The sequence below is a fragment of the Tupaia chinensis genome, unplaced genomic scaffold, assembly GCF_000334495.1.
Source record: "Tupaia chinensis unplaced genomic scaffold, TupChi_1.0 Scaffold148904_1, whole genome shotgun sequence".
Lineage (NCBI taxonomy): Eukaryota > Metazoa > Chordata > Mammalia > Scandentia > Tupaiidae > Tupaia > Tupaia belangeri.
The window spans coordinates 2,082,800-2,091,705 of NW_006208752.1; the positions used below are offsets into that span (position 1 = coordinate 2,082,800).

An 8,906-nucleotide genomic window follows, 5' to 3' on the forward strand; every position below is an offset into this window, starting at 1 on the left:
TTCCCCCTTTTGGGGGGGGGGGGGGGTTCAAAGCAGCCTACTGTAAGTGCCATTTTTCTATGAAATCTTGCATTTTAATTCAGGCAATCATACACAGTTTGCATTTTCTTATATATTTTAATATCGAGTAATTTCTTTCTCAAAAAGTCTTTACTGGCGGGCTCCGTGGCCTATTGGTAAAGGGAGCCACGTCTCACAGATCCAGCCATTGGAGTCCCTACCCAGAAGCTGAAAAATGCTAAGACTGAAAAATGCTGGACAATTATGGGTTCTTGCCCAATTTCCCCACAGGATGAAGAAATGAGAAGAAATTGTAGTATGACCATGCCCCATTGAGGGTGCTTGCTTTCTTTTCCCCTCTCTGTATTTTTCTGGCTAGGACATGTGCTTTCTGGCAATTAAGAAAAAAAGGCTTTATACCAAAGTTCATGTAAGTTTAGTAAGATATACTGAGTTTTGGCCATGTTCTAGGGAGCTGTTAGAAGCCCCAACATCTTTAATCAAAGGTACTTTTCCTATCCTAATTTGAGAAACAAAGAACCATATTTTGGGGGCACAGAAATGGAGGAGAGAAAGTAGAGGAGATGAGGTTGGATTCAGATGACTTAATCAGCCTTGAACTTGATCTCTCTTCTGAATTTAGTGGTGATCTCTAGGTTTTTTTTTTTTTTTTGGTTTGTTTTTGTTTTTATCTATTTATTTACATTTTTATACATTCAATCACATTATTTAGCTTAGAAGGTGAACATTTCAATATGTGAACATTTTTCCCCGTTTCAGTTGATCAAAATATAACAACACTACCTCCCTGTCTCGACAATGCTGTCTCTGTATGGGGCCTGTGGAAGGTGATCTCTAGTTTTAAACTGGAGCCTGATCTAGTCAGGTTTCTTTTTTAGGCTGATTGTCTTTAAGACTTGAAATAGGGAGATTATTTAATTTTCTGGAGTTTCCAAAGGGTAACCAGGCTAACTGACGTAGAGATAGGAAATAGGTGACAAATTTGAGAAATACAGATGTAAAGCAGTCAGAAGTTGGTGACTGATGATGGATATTAGGAGTGAGGAAAGAGATTCCAAGTGTCTCTTTGGTTGGATAGTGGGAAAAATATAAATACAGCTAAGTAGTTAATAGAATGCATTCAGGGTGTATTTTATATTTAATGAAATTTTAAATATAAAGGGCCTTCAAAAATTTATGGAAAATATGTACGATGAAAAAATATGCATGAATTTCAAATATTTTTTACACCACAATAAACTCGTGCTTATATTTCATTTTCCCATGAATCATTTGAAATATGTGCTTAGTTTGTTATAGTCTTAAACCATTTTCATTAAGTTTATTTTTGGATATTATATAATTTCTTGTTACTGTGAATGTGTTCTTTTTCCCTTGTAAATTTATTATTACTACTATTTTAAAAAGTACTGAGTTTTCGGGAACCAGCAGTTAACTTAATGGCTACGTCGCTGGACTCTCATGTAGTCGACCACGGTGCGCGTCCGGGACCTGGTGGCTTAAAACTCACGCTGGGCGCATGTGCTTGCATGCCCAAGATCCCAAGAGGAGAATGGAGGAGAAGGGATTGCCAGCCCTGTGGGGGGGGGGGGTGATTTCTCGCTTTCTGTCTCTATGTCTTTGTCTGTCTGGTGAGCGCACACACCCTATAGCGAAAACCTCTCCAAAAAAAAAAAAAAAGTACTGAGTTTTGGCCATGTTTAATCCGGACTACTGGCCAAAATTTTTTATTTCTGATAGAATTTTATATATTCTCTTACAGACCTTTTTTGTTTTGTTTTAATTGTCAGTGGGTATTGTGTGCTCTTCAGAGAGAGAAAAAGCACTCCGTACGGGATGTGGTCATGCTGCAATCCTTTTTCCTACATTTCTCTATCACTTTAGGATTTGGGGTACACATGCACACATACCTGGCATGCTTTTCAAGCTACAAGGGCCTGGATTCAAACTGGAGCCTACTGTGGGAAATACAACTCCCCATGCACAACTTTTAACTACTATGCTGTGGGACTGCCCTATTTATTCTCTAGGCTTTTCTACCTATATATAATCTTCACATAATTTATCTCTTCCAATACTTACTGTCTTTATTGCATTAGTATGTAATCTCTAAAATATGGAAAATCATGGTAATAGTGAGTGTCTTTGTTTTATTTTTGAATGAGAATGACCTTAGTTTATAACTTAGTATATAATAGTATAATTTGTGCTGTTGGCTTATGATAAATATTCTTTAACATATCTAGGAGATTGCCCCTTATATCTATTTTATTTAAAGATTTGCCAAAATTCCTGCTAAACATGAGTGCGTTATCCACCTTATGTATTTTATTTTTCCCTTTAAAATGATGATCTGGTACTAGCTAGTGGCACAGTGGTTTAAGGTGTCTGGATCTCACTGCCGAATGTACAGTTTGAGTCCTAGACCCAGAGCTTGAAAAACACATCAACTGCATGTACATGAATGCCCAAAAATCTGAAGAGGAGAAAGGAGGAGAAGAGATTGTGGTATGGCGATCTCCCTAAGGAATACCTCTTACTCTCTATCCTCCATCTCTCTGGCTATTGCATATGTCCTCTACTAGAAATTAAAAAAAAAAAAAATCCAGTAGATTAGGTTGCTTTTTTGTTCTTGAAATAATAATAATGGCTAACATTTATTGAGTATTTTCCATGTGCCAAGCACTGTTCTAAGACCTTTCATTTTACTTATGTAATTTTCATAACAAACTCATGCTGTAGGTCCTCTTATGACCTTCATTTTACAGATGAAAAATATGAAGACAGGTAATTTGCCTAAGGTCACAAAGGCAGTAGTAAGAAACTGCATATTTGCTGTGCTGCAGGTTTGATTTTATTCAGGATTTTATATCTGTTCATATGTGAGAATTTTCAGTGTTTTTTCTTTATTCTTTCATTTGGAATTTGGGTTATATGATAACTTAAAAAAATTATTTGGGAGGGTGGCAGATGGCATGGTGGTTAAGGGCTCTGGATTGCCACTTGGCCAACCAGTTTGAGTACTGGACCTGGCAGCTTGCTCTCCCTCCCCTCTCCATTCTTACTCTGTCCCTCTCTGACCAAATTTAAATATTTAAATAAATAAATGCATTAATAAATAAATAAAGTTAGATAAATCTTAAAAAATGATTTGAAAATATTTTATCTTTTTTTCTATGACATGGAATAAAGTGTGATTCTTGTTGGATTTAAACCATTACACTCATTAAGCTTGAGAACTTATTTAGTGGTAGACCTTCAAAATCATCAAGCATTATAGATGGTAGATCTTTAGCAGATATTTAAATTTCTTTTTTTTAAATAATATGTTTTTATTTTCTCATTACTTTTAAAAATGTGAACATTCTGTAATTCAGCCCTAGTTTTTACTTCCAGGTCACTTCTTCATTGGACCTCACCTCAATTCCTTTTTAAGTAATATACTCTTATTCTGGAAAGGAGTTAGCTTTTCATCATTCTTTCTGTCTGGATAACATCAAAAGACAAATCCCTTTGAGACAAGTATGTGAACCCAGTGGTCACGCAAAATCTTAAGTAAATTTGCCATGATTGCTATGGCTCGGGAGCCAACAACGACCCCATGACCAAGGGCAGCACAGAGCAATATTTAAATTTCTTATATGGCTATAGATATGATCATATTTTTCTAACTTTTTAAATTTTGGAATAGAGTTTTTTATGCATATCCACTGTTTCTCTAGATTTAACAGATCATTAATATGAAGGTGCATTCAGTATCTTAATAATTCTCTTAATGACTCCTTTGTAGTTTAAAATTTCCCTTTTCATTCTAATATTTTATTTTCCTTCCCTTAGTCTTTCCAGGTATTTTTACATATTATTTTTTTAAAGAGATTTTTGCTGTAAGGTGGTTGCGCTCATCAGAGAGACAGAAAATGAGAAATCACCCCCCACTGGAGATGGTCACACTGAAATCCCTTCTCCTCCATTCTCCTCTCGGAATTTTGGGCATACACACACACACACACACACACACACACACACACACACACCCACACACACACACACACACACACACACACCTAGTGTGAGTTTCAAACCACTGGGTACATGACTCGAACCTGTGGTCATCCCTGTGGGAGTCCAGCAACGTACCCATTACACCATCTGCTGGTCCCAAGCACACGGTATTTTTTAGGGTGAAACATTACATATGCAGTTCATTTCTTCATCAAGGATTGGCATAAAAGCTCTCTTCTTTGTAAATTTGTATTACTGTCCATACTATCAATTTGGAATTGGAATTTGCCCCAACTTATAGTTCAAGAAATAGATTTTCTTAAAGAGAGAAAACACCCGTGCTCACGATCTTATAACTCAAGTTTGAAGCTGCCTAGCCCCTCTATATCTACTAAAACAAAACAAAACAAAACAAAACAAAAACAAACAAACAAAAAAAACCCCAAAACCTGAAACGGGCATATTGTCATCAAAATTAAATAGTAACATGGAAATTTTTAGTGTCTACCAGGATTTAAGTCATGTTGAATGAAGCAGAGTGAATGAAGACATGCATTACAGTTTTGATAGAACTGCAAAGTTTATAGAATACTGACTGTTGTAATAGAATTATACCAGGGATATAAACATAGGGTTAATTATTCATTCATCCACCACACATTCAATGGATACTTGAGTGCTATGTACATATCAAGGTTCTGGGAATACAGTGATTAATCAGAAAAATTTCTGCCCAACTGGAGTTTTTATTTTAATAGTAGATATATGAGGGTACTTCATGAAGTTTGTGGAAAAATGGAAGTATAAGTTTATAAAAAAAATAAATAAAGCAAAATGAAATTTGAAACATATGTATAGTTTTTTCACAGAATGCATTTTTCCATGAATTTTCTGAAGACCCCTTGTAAGTGATAAGACATAGAAGTTAACTACATTATTTTGCTATTTGTTTTAGAGGGAAAAAAATGGGAATAGGAAGTATCAAAGCTGGGGTGAGATATTTTAGGTAGGGTGGAGTATTAATTGTTTTTTGCTGAAAACTAATTACCTCAAAACTCAGTGGTTGAAACCATAAGCATTTATTTCTTGCCCCAGGTTTTGGTTAACTGCAGTTACTTTATTCCAGGCCTGACTTGGATGGATGGCTCCAACCCAGCTGTTTTGTGGGGAGGATAGAGATCTAGAGTTCAGTTTAGATTATGTTGAGAAGCCTAATAGATACCCAGAACTAATAGTTATGAATCATCTTTGATTCTTTTTTTTTTATTTTTTAGAGTTGTTTGTTTGTTTATTTTTTTAAATATCTTCCATGAGCGAGAAGGACAACACTCACACCAGGTTCCATGAGCAAGGGGAGCAGCCCTCTCAGCAGGTTCCCAATGTCATGATCTACCCCTAGATTTGGCCTGCTCAGAATCATGAGCATGACTGGTGTACTTAGGGAGGTCTCTGGACTGAAACCCAGAATCGTCCCAGGTGGTCACCCTTGCAGAGCATTATATCTCACTTCTATGCTACTATTCAATATTAGCCTCCACTGAACTGCTGAATAAAAGAACTCTAAGCAAAAAAAAAAACTAAGGTAACTACTACACTATGAAATATTGAGATGATGTGATTTCTTACTTTTATAGTATAATTTGCTGAGGTCTCAGAGAATATAAATAATTTTGTTTCTGATTATACACCTGTTCATATCAGCTTGTCCAGCTCATCAATGTACACTAAGCTTAAATAAGGGGTGGACCTGTCTTCCAAATTGCTCTGTTCATGTAAGAAAATTGGCTGGTCACTGTTATCTCAGAGGCACACATTTGTTAAGAAGGGTGTTGGTGAGAAGGTAGTTCAAACTTTTGGTTATGAAGAATGTCTTTTCATGTAAAATTAACTGGATATGTTAAGTGATTTCATTGAAAATAGATTTTCATCAGCTCCTACGTGCCAGGTGTTAGGCTATGTTCATATGTATTGGGAAAATCATGATACATTATTACATAGAAAAAATATGTCATGACTTTCTGGCAACTTAATACAACAAATAAATGTCTGCTCTTCACACAAATATGAAAGATACACATTACCATAATCAGAGGTTTTTTTTTTTTTTTTGCTATAGGGCATGTGTGCTTGTTGGAGAGACAGAGAAATGCAGAGAAATAGAAAATAAGAAATCATCCCCCAGGGGGTATGGCTACGCTGCAATACCTTCTCCTCCATTCTCCTCTCAGGATTTTTAGCACACACATACCCTCCTAGTGTGAGTTTTAAGCCACTGGATCTGGGCCTCGAACTGCAGTCAACTACATGGGAGTCCAGCAATGTAATCATTAATGCCATCCGGTGGCCCCACTGTAATCAGTTTTAAAAACTAAGAAACTGGGAGGCCAGCAGCAGGCCAACATGGAGGTTAAGGTGACTGGATCCCACATGGCCAACTGTGCAGTTGAAGTCCTGGACCCAGCAGCTTGAGAAACATGCTGGGTGCATGTGCATACATGCCCAAAGTCCCTGAAGGAGAATAGAGGAGAAGAGATGGTGTCGTGGCCATCCCCTTTGGAGGTTGCTTTCTCAGTTTCCCCTTCTCTCTATTTCAGAAAGTGCATCCACACTGTAGCCAAAAAAGCTTTTTTTAAAAAAATTAAGCAACTGAGGCTTCCAGAGTTCCTGTACTAATAATTTTATTTTTTGTAGTTTTTGCTCTAGGGTACATACACTCAGAGAGAGAGAGAGAGAGAGAGAAATCAACCCCGATGGGGGATGGCCACCACAGTCCCTTATCTTCCACTTTCCTCAGGATTTTGAGGACACATGCAAATATGCCCAGCATGATTATCAAGCTGCTGGGTCTGAGCCTCAAACTGTGAGGCTGGCCACATGGCATCTAGTACCTTAACCTCTACACCTCCTGCTGGTCTGCTAATAAGTCAGTAAAATTCCAGATTTTACCATCTACAAATTCTGTTTTTTTCTATGTCCCATTACTTCTAGTACCATATTTGATTTTATATAAGTTTAGTGTGTAGTTATGAGGTGGAAAAAATAAAATTAACAGATACACAATCAGAAACCTGTTTACAAAACTAATTATCCCATCTCCTGAAAAACATCATCACAGAGATTCATCTCAGGTTGTGTTTTAAACTGGCTGAAAAAGCCATTGGCCTTTTTTAACTGTTAATTCAGATACCTTCTTTTATTGGTAATTCATTTTTGACCCTTTTCCTTTTTTTAATTAATTTTTTATTTCATTTTCTTTTATACATTCAATCACATTATTATTTGTCTTACTAAATGGATATTTCAACAGTTGAACATCTCTCCCCAACACAGTTGACAAAACCACAATACATCCTCAACAGACAATACAGCACCTCCCTGTGACATCAATACTTTGCCTCCCTATTTTTCTTCTAAATGACCTTCCTTGGACCCTCCTCTTGCACACATACTATATCTGGTATTTACATCTATATACTGTGTTTCTATGTCCTTTAGTGAATTAGTGTTAGTCATGGAGTGTGGACACTTGGTATATATTAAGCAGGAACATACAATGCCTCTCCTTCATAGCCTGGCTTGTTTCACTCAGCTGTAACTTTTCCATATTCATCCACTTCCTGTCAAAAGCCAAGGTTTTGTTGGTTTTTATTTTATGGCTGAATAGTATTCCATTGAGTATACTTGCCACAGTTTTTCTATCCATTCATATGTTCGTGGGCATTTGGGTTGTTGCCATGACTTAGCAATTGTGAAGAGTGCCACAATAAACATCGATGTGCAAGCACTTTTCTAGATTAAGTATTCTTCGGTCCTTTGGGTAGATACCAAGGAGTGGGATTGCTGGATCATATGGTAGTTCTATTTGTAGATTTTTGAGGAATCTCCAAATGGTCTCCCCAGTGGCTGGACCAATTTACATTCCCACCAGCAGTGTAAGAGAGTCCCCCTTTCACCACACCCCCACCAGCACTTATCATTTTTTGTTTTTTTAATCTTAGTCATTCTGACTGGGGTTAAGTGGTACCTCATTGTTGTTTTGATCTGCATTTCCCTTACAATGAGGGATGTTGAGCATTTTTTCATATACCTTTTAGATACTCGTATGTCATCTTCAGAGAGTGGTTTTTTCAACTCATTCTCCCATCTTTTAATAGGATTGTCTTTTTTTGGAACAACTGCTTGAGTTCCTTGTGAATTCTGGTTATCAGTCCCTTATCTGACACATAGTTTACAAAAATATTTTCCCATCCTGTGGGCTGTCTATTCACTAATTATGGTGTCTTTTGCCTTGCAGAAACTTCTTAGTCTGATGTAATCCCACTTGTCTATTTTGGGGATTATTGACTGTGCATTGGGGTCTTATTTAAGAAGTCTTTGCCTACCCCAATGTCTCCTCGAGTTTCCCCAGTGTTTTCCAGGAGCAGTTTTATAGTTCCAGGTTGTAAGTTTAGATCTTTGATCCACCTTGAGTTGCTTTTTGTCAATGGTGAGAGGTAGGGTTTCCCCAGTGTTTTCCAGGAGCAGTTTTATAGTTCCAGGTTGTAAGTTTAGATCTTTGATCCACCTTGAGTTGCTTTTTGTCAATGGTGAGAGGTAGGGTTCAGATGAATCTTTCTGCAGGTGGATTTCCAAATTTTTGAGCATAGTTTGCTGAAGAGGTTTTCCTTTTCTGAGTGGATTGACTGGAACCCTTTGTCAAAAGTCAATTGACTGTATGCCTTAGAGTTTATTTCTAGGGACTCTATTCTGTTCCATTGGTCCAACTGTCTATTTATGTACCAGTACCATGCTGTTTTGATTACCACATCTTTGTAGTATATTTTTGGGTCTGAGAGTGAGCCCACTCCACTCTTCTTATGCAGGATTACTTTGGCAATATGATG

At 37.0% G+C, this 8,906-nt stretch overlaps 1 protein-coding gene and 1 pseudogene across 1 annotated transcript in view; one reads left to right on the forward strand and one right to left on the reverse strand.

Moving 5' to 3' along the window:
• Positions 1 to 8,906, forward strand: part of DZIP3 (DAZ interacting zinc finger protein 3) — a 175,447-nt gene that overhangs the window by 3,539 nt on the left and 163,002 nt on the right. The gene's annotated exons all lie outside the window — the stretch shown is intronic.
• On the reverse strand, positions 3,408 to 3,616 carry LOC114006564 (NADH dehydrogenase [ubiquinone] 1 beta subcomplex subunit 1 pseudogene; annotated as a pseudogene).